At 39.5% G+C, this 16,018-nt stretch overlaps 1 pseudogene; it reads right to left on the bottom strand.

Annotated features, from left to right (window-relative positions):
* Positions 1–684: 684 nt before the first annotated feature.
* LOC122095398 lies at positions 685–784 on the bottom strand (annotated as a pseudogene).
* Positions 785–16,018: the final 15,234 nt, after the last annotated feature.

The raw sequence follows: 16,018 nt of genomic DNA, 5'->3' as shown, positions 1-16,018 counted from the left end.
CAAATTGTTCTCCTAAGTCGTTATGGTTTGGTTAAGTTTCTTAAATTTCAAAAATGCCAGTCCATCTTTTGTGTCCCTACAAATTGTTTTTTCACAATACAAAGCATCAACAATATCTTACTATAAAAATTCATGTATTCCATGGTATTCTTCCAAGTGAATTGCATGACTTTGATATCAAAATGTATTCAAGAGTTGTTTGTATACATCTATAATGATTCCTGCAGAGTTTGTGATTTTTTTAATCAGAAATAATTTTAACTTATCTGTTGGAATGAATAGTATAGAAACTAAAGATGTTCCGAGTGCATTTCTGAAAAAAGTATATCTATGTTTGTATAATGTCCATAATCTATTTCATTCATCCTAGATATAATACTTTGAATTCTACATTGTTATATCATGTATAGATTCATTAATAAATGTGACCTTTCAGATTGCATTCCATATAGAAGGAATTTAAGATTCCTTTTTTTACTAGGTTCTTATATTATTTTATTTCTTTGGGATAAAATGGCAATGTTATCTAATTTCAAGTTTTGTAAAGGTTACCTTTCTAAGGGGAAAATTTAATACACTGATGTCAAACTAACCTTTAATTCTATGAATTACATGTATGTTACACTTGTATTTTTGTAATCAACTTTTTAATAACTTTTTTTCATTTCTTGCATCAGAAGAATGAAAAATATGGAATACTTCACAAATTTTCATATCATCCTTGTGCAAGTGCCATGTTAATCTCTGTATTGTTGTAATTTGGGTAGACCTGCTGCTAAAGCATGTAGTATACTCTAAATTTAAGTACGTAATGATATAATCTTTATAAAGGCATGTATCCATAGTTGCCTTTTTGTAACAAGGAACCCTTATTGTTCCTAAAAATGCTATTGATCTCATTTCTCTAAAAATCTGTGTATACTGGAAAAAACTTATATAGTTTGTTCGATTTCTCACATTTACAATTTTTGTCAATGACTATTTTGTCATTTTCATTTTAAATTTCATCATACTTTGAAACCTTTACAGATAAGTCCAAAGGTGGTGGCTTTTCAAGTACTTATTTATCAACTGAGTTAGCTTTGTGGAGCTAATGGACTCAAAGTAAGCCTTGCTTAAGAGCTACTTCTAACTTTCTGCAGCTTAAAATTTCCCAAATGAGGTCTTGCTGGGACAAATATCTACCTAAACCTTTACCCTTCTTCCATGTAGGAACAGACCAACCAGAATATCTTACCCTGACAGCATAGATTGTCTTACTGGAACAAAGCTAATCTTAGTTACAAGGGATCATAGAGAGATGAACAGTTCAGACAGAATTGTTCAGAATGGAAGGTATTTTATCAAAACATAATTGTTAATTGTACTTATCATTTCAAAAGTAGCTAAAGCCAAGAAAGTGAAAAAAATTGTTCATATGCATGATTACCTACTGTCCTGGCCTGTCTATCATCCAACCAAGCAGGAACTTACACTTCTGACATTCTATCACCAAATATTTCCATTGCTCCTGGAGAAGTCCACATGTTTCTCCTCGATATTAGGCCTTAAATTGGTAATGTTTTAATCACAGTGTTTCCTCTTGCCTCTAGGCCGTAAATCTACAAATGGTAAAGCTTTAAGTCTAACTCTACCAAAAACTGAGGTAGAGGTAATGGAATAATACTTTAAAACAGAGTTGCCTTTGATTCCCTAAACACAACACAACAATGCAAAACAATTTTTATATTATATATACTTATATATTTATATGTGCTGATTTTAAATTTCATAAAGTGAATCTTACTAGAATTGATAATTTGACAAATATATTGACATTTATTCCCATAAATAAATTGGAATATAAATAATTAGGTTTAGAATATATATTAGAATATAAAAAGTATTAATGCAATATCTTCGGTATAAACTTGTGATACCTTCTAAGTGTTCATGGTCTTCTGAATTCACATGGTAAAATAACAGTATTGTTTTCTGCTAATATATAAGGGATTTTATTCTGATGCTCTGTTTATTGTTTTAACTCGCTGGTCGCAAAGTGTTTTTCTCCATATTTCTGAAGCATTCTTACTGATTATACCCAAATTTTGCTGATATGATGTCTAAAAGCTATTTTTCTGCAGGACCCACGGGTCCTAGGATACCAGGTCCCAGTTATCTGCGTCATCAGATAACAAGGGCATGACTTCTCACATAGGCCCATGCAACATATCAACAGAAAATAATTGAAGACTCATCTCAATTTCTCATTTCCTATAATATTTCAGGGCCCCAATTATTTACAAGAATTAGCAGTAATCAATTGTGAAATGCAAGGCAAGTTAAAATGAAAGATGAGATCACAAAATTTGAATGAAAGTACTGTAATTCAAACTTTCAATTTACAGATGACCAGCCCATATGAGTGAACAAAATCACAAATGAACAAGGTTATTTTTAATACCCCTCTCCTAATGATTAATGAAAGATTTCAGTGCAGCCAAAAATATAATTTCTGGAATCATAGATCCATAATTGGTCTACCAAGACTAGGAAAACTTGATATAGAGGTCAAATATAATTTAGAAAAACATTAATTGAGAAGACCCTTAGAGCTTCAAAACACTGGTACTTCAGTAAAACTTGGTTCTGTAGTTTAAAAATGTTGTCATTCTCAAACCAATGATAACCTACATTTAATCTCCTGAAAGTATATTCCTTTTCAAATAAACTTTTTCAAATCATATTCACCAAAATAACCCTTGACAAGTAGATGATAGTGACATTAAAAGGTTTTCAAGTGTAGCGAGCAAGTTACAATAGAGTTGATTTACGTACTCAGCACTAATACCAAACAAGTTCAACCATTCATTAAAGTGTAGAAATAGTACCCCCCACAATTTGTGTTGTTCAGTAGGTGCCTTTCAGAAATATGTTAAATAGATCAGCCTCCCATATTCCAAATCCAAATATTAGCTAATAAAGTAAATTTCATCACATAAGAAGGTACATTCTAAAAAGTCACTAATAGTTGCCTTATCATGTGTTGCCTTATTATATATTTTCTCTATCTGTCTAACATAGTAATAAATATGACTTTAAGTCTTGAATATGGATACTGATGAGAGATGTGACAAACATAAAATCTGTCTTCTATTTCTATCACATTCCTCTAAGTAGTAAATTTTAGTTTTCTTCTCATTCCAAAACTTATAGGTAGTAGAAAAAATTATCCTTTGTAAAATAAAATAATCACATACCATTGTACAAAGCCATTTATAAAAACTGGTAGTTAGGAATAAATTCTAAGCCATTTTTAAACTTTCCTGTTGACTAAAGATTAATCTTCCAAATGAATGAGAATAAAATCATGTCTAAGTTCTTCACATCTCCAGTCTTGCAAATTGTTATTGCAGATGAATGAATTATGGAAATATAAGCTGACATCAGTTTCCTATATATTCTCCATCCTGGCTGAGACTCAGAATTTGCACAGCACAGGAAAACAGGTGCAATGACTGGCTTCTCACATCAGGGTGAATTTTTGGCAGTGCTGGGCTTCGAACTCGGGGCCTAGGAGGCCCAACTGCCCAATCGGTCCACGTGATCACACCAGACGTTGAGCCAGTAAGGAGATGGGCTCTTCCCAGGAACTGAGATCGAGCCACAGGGAGGCCAAAATAGTGCTCAATGCATCATTTAAATATGGGATGTATATTCACATCCGTGTGTGGACTGCATCGTGCATTGAGTGTACTTATTGTGTTTATTTTGTATGCTACTCATGGATGTATTGTGTATTTTCTTATGTATATGATGACAGGTATAACTGGGCTGACATGGATAACAACTTATTCCCATGACCACAGGGTGACCCATGCATTCTCCATCCTTGCTGAGACCCAAGACTTGCACAGGAAAGGAAAACAGATGCAACCATTGGCTTCTGACGTGAAGATGAATCTTTTGGCAGGACTGGCATCTGAACTCGGGGCCTAGCAGGCCCAATTGGTGAATGGGTCCAGATGCGCACACCAGCCTGTGAGCGACAAAGGAGCTCATCGTTCCCAGAACCTTAATTTGAGCCCCCTTGTGGGGAGAGTGGGGAGCATAATAGTCATCCATTCATAAGTTGAAGGTAGAAAGCAAATAAGTACATATTTGTATAGAGTAGGATTGATGGTGACCTGTGATGAAATCCAATCTGTGAGTACCTATATTTTGATCTTTTCTGATGCATTAATTTCATGTCTGTGATGATTATTGTCATGCTTCATTAACTCTTCTTTACAAATAATCTATACCACATGAGTCTTGCATATCATTTCCTACTCGCATCATGCACAAACTACTCATTCAAGGATGAGATTGATCGCATGCCATGACTCTTCCTAGGTCCAGAAACAAGTATCTCAGGATCTCCCGCCATTCCCTCCTCTTAGGAGGACTGAATTCAAGCCTCAGTCCTGGAAAAGTTACTCCTTATACACATTTTAACAAAAGGATTTATACTTCCGTTCAGATGTTCAGTCCATATTGTGTTTGGTGCGTTTATTCATTTTATTTCTTGTTTTATTAATTTATTTCCCATTTGTTGTATTGACTCTTATGACACTTATACCATTTATTACATTGTTTACATCCTATCACATAGAATCTAGATTTTAGATGTGTTCTCCATCATGCCTGGCAGTGCTAAGATCTGAACTCAGGGCCTAGCAGGCCCAATTCATGAATGGGTGAGTTTGAGCATGGCAGCCTCTAGCCAATGAAGCTGTCAAGTGGTTCCCAGGCACTGAGATCGACCCCCAGGTTTGGCCAAAACAGCGATACATGAATAGACAGACGGTGGTATACAAAGTAATATATATTGTTAAAGAGTGCCAGCGCCGTCTATCTATGATTGAATGACACCTACTGCGTTCCTACCAACTCTTAGGTATTTATTATACCACCATTGAAGGAATAATATTCTTTTCATGCTTAATAAACTATACGTTAAGCTCAATCAACATTCTAGGACTATTGCATCCAATTTTAGGCTAGACGGATGCATGAACTACTCATTCAATGGATATTCCCATGCATAGGAATGAGTCTCTTGTGATATCCTGCCATTGGTGTCAGGACTGGGATTTGAACCCAGGGCCTATGTTCACAGGTTGTCCTATGGCTTCACTAATAGCCCACAAGCCATCAGCAATGGCAGGTCATATCTACTTTGCAGCCATGTCATTCAAACCCAGGATGGTCACTGTGCAAAGAAAAAAATAATAAAACCCCAGCCCCCTGAAGGTTGCCACTTTTTCTGCTTTCCAGTTTTTTTTTTCTTCCAGAAAGCCCCCTGGGCCTAGGATCTTAGGGTCAGCTATGGTTCCGGAGGCTGCACCGAGCCTAGGGAGATCCAAGCTGAGGCAGAGTTTCCATGACCTGAGTTCAAGCCCCATGGTTGGCCAAAAAAAAAAGAAAAAGAAAAAAGAAATATTTAACTAAATTAAAAAAATAAAGCTCCCTAGTTTGGAATTTCAGCTAGTTTTCTTTCCTAGCCTGGTATTTGAACTCAGGGTCTTGGTAAATCTGTAGCAATGTCAGGGAAGACTTGCTACTACTTGAGTTCAAACCTTGTGCCAAACAAAAACGAAAAACTAAGTCACTGACCTAAGCAGGGAGAGGTAGTTGTGGATATGGGAAGGAAGGTATGGTAGGGGGAAAACAAAGGAGGAGGTAACAATGCTCAATATGAAATTTACTCATTATCTTACTCTTGTACAATATTTTTACAATAAAAAACGAACAAAGACAAACAATGTAGTTCTCAGAGAAGCACTTTGGAGGTAAGAGAAGGATTTCTGACTGAATAGCTGTACAAAATTCTACACTTCTTAAAATATTCAGTATGGAACTGAATAAACATAACTGGTTCCATTAAAAATTATGTCAGTGTGTTGGAACTGGGGCCAGTATTTCTGCCATTGCTAGGATTTGAGCTCACCATCCAGGTAACTATTTTGCATCATGGGTGAAGGCGAAGCTTACTGTCCATGAGGAAAGAAATTCAGGCTAGAGTTCCCAGGGCCTGAATGAAGGCCCTGCAATGGAAAAAATATCTCTATACATGTGTTTTATATGATATGTATACTTACATATGTATGTTAATTTCATATTATGATGAAGGTGGATCAGTGGTAGAGCGTTTGCCTTGCATGCCTGAGGCCCTGGGTTCGATCCCTTAGCACCTCATAAGCAAAAAGAAAAAATCCAGAAGTGGCACTGTGGCTCAAGTGGTAGAGTGCTAGCCTTGAGCTGAAGAGCTGAGGGACAGCACCCAGGCCCAGAGTTAAAGCCACACAACCGGACCCCCCCCCCAGAAAAAGAATGATTTTGTATTTTATTTTTCTTTGATTCATTTATTTATTGATTACTGTATTTGTACCCAATAATTTAGGACATTGACTCATTTTCATTAATATTTTATTAAGTGTTGAAACATAATACATAATTAAATGGAAGCATTTGTCACAGTCTTCACATGATTAAAGTCTCTCACAAGTATGAGCTTTGTCTTATTTATCTTTGGAACCTTCCTATCAGGTTTTCTTTAGATGATTTATACTCAGAAGCCTTTTCTTGAGGATAGGCAAGTGAGGGATAAAATTGTGAGGGTGGGGCTAGAAATGTGGCTTAGTGGTAAATTGCTTGCTCAGCATGCATGAATACCAGGGTTTGAATCCTCAGTGCCACATACTCAGAAAAAGCCAGAAGCTGTGGAGTAGCTCAAGTGGCTAGCCTTGAGAAAAAGAAGCTCAGAGAGAGTACCCAGGCCCTAAAATCAAGCCCCAGGACTGTCAAAAACAATAAGCCAGATGCCAGTGGCTCATAAATGGATCAGTAGCTTCTCCTGAGGCTGAGAGCTGAAGACCACAGTCCAAAGGAAAGCCTGTTAGATTCTTATCTCCAGTGAACCACCAAAAGAACCCATCTAGCATTTTGGATTAAGTAGTAGAGTGTTCACCTTGAGCTGAAGGGCTCAGGGTCAGTGCCCAGACTAGAGTTCGAGACTCACAACTGGAAAAAAAGTGAGGGTTAATTAAAATACTTTTCCTATTTGCTAATTACGAGCACATTCTTTGGAAGATGAACACTGATGTACACCAGAATTGGAGTCAGAGCTCAAGGTTAAAGTGTAGCACATACATATGCCCATCCTCTCAGACTGTAGCATTGTGTCCTATAGGGTTCTTAAAAGTCCAAGGTTAAAAGGCTTATTATGCTCCACAAGCCCTTTGTGATAAGCAGTTGAATTGTATTGTCAATGTCATTATAGTTCTGAACCTAGCAGAGCACAAGTAGCTCTTGCCCATCACCCTAGGTCAGGAGGTTGAGGTCTCAGGATCACAGGGTGAAGCCAGCCAAGGGAGGAAATCTATGACAAAATGACTTCCACTTCTGAAAGGTCAGATGTTCAAGAGCTTCCTGTGTTTCCCTTGGTGATGAGAATTTACTTGCACTTAAATGTTCTTAGAGTTCTCGAGCTATAGAAGAAGGAAAGAAACATTATTGACCTGTCCTGGATTCAAATGAAGTTCTCAGGATCCAAGCCCTAGCTCTGATAGCAGGAAGAACTCCAGTGTAACTCTGTAATTGAAGGACAGAAAACAGTTTCAAAAGCCAGGCTAGGTGCAGAGACCAGGCCTACAGGATTAGGAGGCAGAATGTACACACTCAACAGGGAAGTGAGCTGCAAAACCACTTCATTTATTCCAGGCACAAGCAGCAATGGGGAAAACCTGCAACATTTGATAAAGTTACACCAGGGTCAGGCTTTATTCAGCCTCTTCAAACAATGACTAATTAACCTTCCTCCCTCATGTGAAGGGAGCCTCAGGCTACAGTTAGGTTACCAATAGAGAGCCAGTTTAGTGGGGGAGAGGGGAGGAATAGAGTAAAAATACCCTGCTCGCTGGTCTTAGGGAGTGGGTTTTTGACTCTCCATCTATCAGATTTGAAGACCCTTCTGTCTCTGCCAGTCCATTCTCCTTCCTTCATTCTCCACATAATTAATGCAAATCCCCAGACTAACTAGAGGCAGGACTGTTTCTATTTTGTCTCCAAGCACATGAATTAGAACCTAGCTCTGCCCTCTTGACTCTGGGGCCCTTGGTTGCCTGAGAAGTGGGAAAGAGACAGTCTTCCTGCTCTGGGGTTATGTGAAGGCACACTGCAAAAGGCCTCCTGACTGGGAAGTGTTCCCTTTTCTCCTGACGTCCAAACATTAATCTATCATCTTCCTTCCTTCCTTCCTTCCTTCCTTCCTTCCTTCCTTCCTTCCTTCCTTCCTTCCTTCCTTCCTTCCTTCCTTCCTTCCTTCCTTCCTTCCTTCCTTCTTTCTTTCTTTCTTTCTTTCTTTCTTTCTTTCTTTCTTTCTTTCTTTCTTTCTTTCTTTCTTTCTTTCTTTCTTTCTTTCTTTCTTCCTATCTATCTATCTACCTACCTACTTAGGTATCTCTTTGCCAGGTCTTGGGTTGAACTTAAGGCCTGGGCACTGTCTGTAGCACTCTACTATTTGAGCCACAACACCAATTCTGGCCTTTTCTGTGTATGTGCTTCTGAGGAATCGTACCCAGGGCTTCTTGCATGCTAGGCAAGCACTCTCTCACTAATCCACATTCCCAGACCCCCCATATTTTTCTTAATGGTAGTTTTTACGTAAGTATGCTACCATTTTATGTCCCCAAGTTTAATTTTCTGAAGACTGGTTACTTCTAAAAAATCCTATTTTCTGTTCCCCTGCCTGATTTGTGACTGTTCCTGCATTGTCCTCATAATAAAATGCTAATAAAGACTGCTGAGATCTTCAGTGTGCATCATATAAGGACACAGGCCTGGAACCCTGGAAGAGAAAGCAATGGTCCTAATATGAAGAGGATGATGCAGTAGGCGCAAGGATTATATCTGAAAAATAAATAAATAAATAAATAAAAGAAGCATCATTGCATACAGTGTGTTTGAACTCAGGGAGGTAATATACACACATAAATAAGTAGGGCACTGATACATAAACGTAGCCTTCTCTTTTTGAAAAATTTTTTGAGGCTATCCTATGGCTTAAACTCAGGGTCTGATGCGTTCCTCAGCTATTTCTCCCAAGGCTGTGGCTTTACCACTGCCACAGCTCCACTACCAGCCATCTGGTGGTGAATCGGACATAAGTGCCTCCCAGGCTTTCCTGCCTGGTCTAGCCTGTTTCTCCTGCTCAGCTTTCTCTCTCAAAGCTCGATCACTACCTTCTGGGCCACTGCTCCACTTCTGGTTTTCTGGTGGTTTATTGGACATAAGAGTCTCACAGACTTCCTGCTAAGGCTGACTTTGAAGGGTGATCTCCCAAAAAGGTTTCAAGCGGCCTTCCTCAGGGACTCACCAAGGAGCCCCTCCACACAAACCTGTAGTCTAAATCTCAAGAGGCACTAGAGAAAAGTGATGCATGAAGATGCTTCTAGTGTATTCTAGATACTTAAGGTTGGAGACACACAACACTCCTAATTATTAGATCATTTTGTAGGCAAAAGAAGCAATGCAGACAGTATAAGGATCGCTCTAGCTTTTGGTCCGCCCATCTTGAGACAGTAAATTGTTGTAGCTCAATGCTAACTGGCAGAGCTGGCATGTCCTGTGGACATTTGCTCCCAAATCCTGTGACACTCATTTCTCACTTTTGGTTTCAAACCTATGAACAGATGGTAAGAGGAGGAGAGAAAATCTTTATTAGAGAAAGCAGCTATAAAGGACATTGGGTAGTTAACTTATAAATTCATAACACTGGTATGACCCTGTTAAGAAGTCAGGTTTCCAGATTAAAAAATGAAGAAGAAAAGAAAGAAGGTGCCAGTGGCTTCTCACTGTAATCTCAGTTCCTTAGTAGGCTGAGATGTAGAGAATCTGAAATTGAATCCAGCCAGCGTAGGAATGTCTATGACACTGTTATTTCTAAGAGATCACAGAAAAACCCAGAAGTGGGATTTTGATTCAAGGTTAATGCACTACCCTTGAGCAAAAGGATCTCAGGAACAATGCTTAGGCTCATAGTTCAACACCAGGACCTGCCCCCTCAAAAAGAACCTGTACTTCCATATCTTTGTGTATGTATGTATTATTCCTATAGGTGAAGCTCCAGAGTAGGTATGATGAATGGCACCAATCTAGAAAATTTGTATCCAATAAAATGATTTCATAACAGAGACTGATTTCATGACAGTGCATGTTCTGCGACTCCCCTCACTGTTTCCAGTATAGCCTGAGGGTTTCTCTGCATCCCAGGCCTGCTGGAAGAAGTCTCTCTCATTGTCTGGACAGGCAGACAAAAGACCTAAGTTCTGTACAGCAGTGTAACAAACAACTCCATCTGTGTCAGATAGTGAGAATGAGTGTGGGTGGGCTCTGAAGTTCAGGAAAAAGGTCTATTTTTAGCCCAATCTATTTCTTTCCCCAGTGCTCTGGTTTGACAGGAAGCCATTTGTGCCACCTCCCGTGGCAGGGCAAGTCCTGTGCACTTATCCTGCCATTGTGAGACTATATTCCCGTGTTCAGATACAGTGCTCAATATAATTCAGCAGTCCTTCTGGCAGACAACTAGGGCACTGAAACTCATGAAAAGTTTCATTGAGGATGACGATGGGCCTATGATACCTCTCCTAGGTTTCTGGAAGCTTGGGAAATCCAAGCACATACCTGATATCACAAAGCTTCCTGTCATCTAGGGCTCGTAAAGCTCTTCAGGTTTTGAAACATTTGACCTCTCCTAGTTGGGCCCTGGCTGGCTAGGTTTTGGGGTTGAAAGCAGGGCTGGGGTGCTGACCATGAGCTCAGTGTAGAAGCCCGGTGCTCTACCATTTTGTCTAACAGCATCACTTCTAGTCTGTGAGTGTGTGTGTGTGTGTGTGTGTGTGTGTGTGTGTGTGTGTGTGTGAGCCCGCGTGTGCACATTCACATACACCATTCTTGGAATTTGAACTCAGGTCCTGAGCACTGTACCTATTTTCTCTTGTATAAGGATACCCCTGTCCCACTTGAGCCACAGAGACACTTCAGGCTTCTTTTTAGTGATATGGTCCTGAGAAATCAAACCCAGGGTTTCGTATATGCAAAACACTCTACACTCTACACATTCCCAGCCCTCTACTTCAGGTTTGTTAGTTTGTTTCTATCTTTTCTTTATTGTTGTAGGAGTTGAAATCTGGACCTGGGTACTGTCCTTGAGCTCTTCTGCTCAAGTCTTGTGCTCTCCCACTTGAGCCAAACAACACTTCAGCTTTTTGGGGGGTCCATCGGAGCTAAGTGTCTCAAGGTCTTTCCTGCCCAGGCTAGCTTTGAACCATGATCCTCAGATCTCATCCTCCTGGGTAGCTAGGATGACAGACATGAACAACAAGCACCCAGATTCCACTTCGGGTTTCTTAGTGGTGAATTGGAAATAATAGGCTTATGGAGATAATTGAAGATAATAGGCTTTTTTGTCTGGGATAGTTTGGAACCCAGATCCTCAGATCTCAGCTTCCTGAGAAGGCAGGATGACAGACCTCAGATATAGACCCCTAGGCTGTAGCCTCTGCTACAAGGGGATCCTTGTCTCCACGTGTTGGAGTGCTAGTTATAAGCCCAAGAGGTAAGGGCCAGCACCTAGACCCTGAGTTCAAGGTTCATGAATGAGAAAAAACCAAACAAAACAATTGTCTGCAGGAGACAACTTACTAGTCCTCAGTAATACATCTTTGTCCCTGCCATGGGGACATAAATGAGCCTCCATATTCTTGCCTGCATAATCATCTCAGTTGTGGAGATGTTACAAGGACCCAAAGAAAGAATGCACCCTGTGAAGGACACAGCAGATTGCACTCTTTGCATGACTCAGCACACAGCATCCTTTGAAAGACTCAGCACACAGCACCCAATGCAGGATGCAGCAAACTGCACCCTGTGATGGACTCGGCACCTAGCTCTATTCCACAAGCTTTCATTAGAGTTAGGGTGCTTTTCATCAGTATCACCATTTTTTGAGGAATATTCCACAAACCACACAAGTTCACATCTAATGGTTTAGTGTGGTGTTTTTATTTTTTGGGGGGCGGGGAGGGTTAGCCATGGGGCTTGAACTCTAAACATGAGGATACTATTCTAATAACATTTGCTCAAGGCTAGATCTCTACCACTTCAAGCCATATTTCAAAGATTCTAGCAGACTTCCTGCCATGTTTTAAAGCCCCTGAGCACCCAGGATGTGGGAATAAGCCAGGGTAACCAGGATGACGGGGATAACCCATGGATCTGGGTTGCAGCAGTTTACATCTGGCTAAGTCAGGTTAGGTGGCAGCTGTCAGCACCAGACTCCTAGATTGCCTTGTGAGAGGTCTTTGAAGTCCTGTCCTTCTTGCCCTTCTATAGTTGCAGTTAGAACATTCTACTTTTTTGGCGGCAGTCCTGGAGCTTGAGTATGGGCTTTGACCCTGTTCCTAAGGGTTTGTGCTCAAGGCTAGCACACAATTGAATGAAACACAGCAGAACTTCTGGGTTTTCTATTTATGTGGTACTGAGGAATCAAACCCAGTGCTTCGTGCTTCCTAGGTGAGCATTCAACCATTGAGCCACAGGAGTGAATGAGATATAAATAGACAGAGATTGTTGTATATAAAAATTATATACACAAAAAGAGAGATGTCTGCATATTATTAAATTATAGATAGTATTACTACCAATTATTAGGTATTAAATTATGTCTCCATTTAATGATGTGTCCCAGTTAACAATTAATAAAGCATTAATTAATATTACTCAATATCCTGTTATTTTTTATTACATATGTATGTACATACCTACATCTAATTATGTACTTTATAGAATGAGACAGATACCTATATATTATTAAATTATGCATCATGTATTACTACTAATTATTAGATATTTATGTTTCCATGAAATTTTTATTCTGTTAATGCTTAATAAAATATTAAACTTAATCCACGTCCTATAATTTTTGTGTCTAATTTCATCCTAGAATGATTCCCTACTAATTCAATCTGTTTTTCATTTATTGTAATGACAATTCTTCTACTTATGACATTTTTTACATTATTACATCCTATTACATAGCATATAGATTTGCATCTGAATTATACACCCTACCTGTCACCGAGCACTTTCAAAGAAAAAGAAAACATGTTTCACGTTTGGCTTCTCATTCCACAATTACATGTTTGGCAGTTCTGGGATCTAAACTCAGGGCCTAGAAGGATCAGTTCGTGAATGGGTGACTGTCAGCACAGCAGCCTCTAGCCAATTCAGCTGCCAGGCAGTTCTTAGGCCCTGAGATTGAGCCCCGTATGTTGACCACATATTGCACTTAGTGTAGTTACTCATTTTTTGCTTTATTCATTTATTTACCACTTATTTATTGACTTATTACACATGAAATATTTATTACATTTATTACATAGGATATAGTTTTGCCTATGTATGAAACTTCACACCTGACACTCAGGACTTCCACAGAAAAGGAAAACGTATCACCATGGGCTTCTTACTCTATGATTCAAATTTGTTAGTCCTGGCATCTGAACTCACAGTCTACAAGGCCCAATTCATTAATGGGTAAGTGTCAGCATGCCAGCCTGGAGCATATTGAGCTGACTAGCATTTCCATCACCTGAGATTTAGGAGTTGACAAAATAAAAACACATTGACATGCAGATTGTAGTACACAATTAAATATAGATCATTATAGAGTGCCGGAAATGTCTACACATTATTCAGCTATATAGGCTACATTGCTGCCAATTCTTGGGTATTTATTATGCCTTCATGTAATTAATATTATTGTTTTCAGCCTTAATGAATTATTAATTAAATCAACCATTGTCCTGAAACTATAGCATACATGTAATTAATAGTATTCTTTGAATGTGTCAAAAGCATACATTAAAATCAATTGGCCCCTAAAATCACTCTAATTGTATAGTAGTATTCAGAAATAACTAATTCAACCTTGCCATTCATAATCTTCCATCGGTATTCCTATGACTATGAAGGAGACTCTTTGGATCTCTTAGGGGTCAGGACCAGGCTTCAAACACAGGGCCTATGTTGCTGTGTTGGCCTATGGCTTCCCTGGTAGCCTGCCAGCTTTCAGCAATGCCAGGTTACCAACATTTTTCAACCATGTCATTCAGACCCAGGATGGTCACCTAGCAAAGAAAAAAATGTAAAATTGGCAGCCATCTGCAAATTGCTAGTGTTTTTTCTGTTTTGCATTAAATTGTTTTTCCTACCAGCCCAATGGCTGGTCCCAATGGACCCAGGAACCCAGGTTTGGCTGTGGGTCCAGTGGCTGCAACCCTGCCTAGAGTGATCAAACCTGGGGCAGAACTGCCACTATCTAAGTTCAAGCTCAGGGCTTGACAAAATCAAAATAAATACAGGAGTTCCGGGAAGATGGCAGAGGAGAAGCTGGAGGCTAAACAAGCTCTCGCATAGAAAGCAGTTTTAGTGCTCCAGTGAACAGTCCTAAGCCAGAGAATCACACCAAGTGTGCCATCCCAGTACAGAGAGTTAGGCCAAAGAGGGAAAATCCAGGCAAGGAAACAGATCTGCGCACTTGTCAGCAGCCACACGCGGCGGCCGTAGCCACCATACCTGCAACACAGAGAGTCCAGGACAACAACGCCAAATGCAGCAGGTGAGTGGATTCTACTCAACACCAGCAAGAACTGATAAGGAGCAGACATCTTCATCCTGCAGATTGCAGACCAGAGATGACCCAAGAACCAAGACTCTGGCATGAGTAGAAGCCTGACATCCTCGCTCCTTCTCAGAGAGCAGAGGAATAAGACCACCCCTCCCCACCCCAATACCAGAGATCTCCCATCTTTGATACTGACAAAGGCCTGGCTGAGCAGCTAGCTCCAACTCAGGCTTTGAAAGAAAACAAGAGTCATTTAGCAGGTCACAGGAACCTATCCTGACATTCCAAGCTCAGCTACACTCAGCGAAAAGTCACCCAGCACAGCTGAGCAAGCTCCACCAGCCCCAGGAGTGGCTTTCTTCACTGGGTAAACAGAGTCAGAGGCTGCCCCTCCCTATAGTAACCTTGACAATCAATTGACATTCAGTAAACATAAACCCTGAGAACGGCTCCAAGCTGGGCTCTGTCAGTGTCTCAGAAGCTAGCCCCTCAGGGAAAAGCTGCTGTTTTCTAAAAGGCCTCCACCCCACCAGAAACTAGCCTCATCACAGCATCTCCAAACTAGAAGAAATAACCATCTCCCTCTTTTGTGAAACTCAAAGCAGATCTCTTTCTCGTTGAACTAGCCTGGGAGGAGGATCACAAAATTCTGGGTAAAGCAGAGCATTTTTCTGCCTGCTCAAACAAACTGACTTAAGAAACCAACCAAGCCACAGGAAAATCAAACACCACAAGCAGACCAGAGACTCAACAAGAGACAGTTACAGACACAAGGGAGATACAGGATCTACCCATCCACCCCAAAAATATCAAAGAATTCTTTTCTTGTACATTTTATAATTTTTTTAAACTTTTTAAACTTTTTAATTTTTATCTTTAAAAATTTTTTTATTAACTCTTTTTTTCTTCCTCTTATACTTTTCATTTTAAGGGTATATGTGTGTGTGTGATTTTTTCTTTTCTTGCTTTTTATTCATTTTTTTGTTTAGCTCTACAGACTTTTGATCCTTTTCTTTCTTTCTTTCCTTCTTTCTTTCTTTCCTTCTCTCTTTCTTTCTTTGTTTCTCATTCTTTTCACTTTTTCTTCTCTTTCGTTCTTCTTTGTGTGACTTACTTGCTGTTCTGCTCACCCTCAGATATACCCATAGTCGATTATTAGACCTTATCCCCCATTTTGTACACACTTAATCCAGAAATTTATTACTCAGTTCAATACCTCTTAGACTTAAGTTCCTTAATAGCAGTATTACCTCTATATACCTATATAATATTTTAAGCATTTTTATTTTTAAGATTTTCACATCTCATTCT

This window comes from Dipodomys spectabilis, unplaced genomic scaffold (genome assembly GCF_019054845.1).
Source record: "Dipodomys spectabilis isolate Male_0828 unplaced genomic scaffold, ASM1905484v1 ptg000014l, whole genome shotgun sequence".
NCBI classification, from domain to species: domain Eukaryota; kingdom Metazoa; phylum Chordata; class Mammalia; order Rodentia; family Heteromyidae; genus Dipodomys; species Dipodomys spectabilis.
This window is presented reverse-complemented; position numbering and strand designations above follow the sequence as displayed.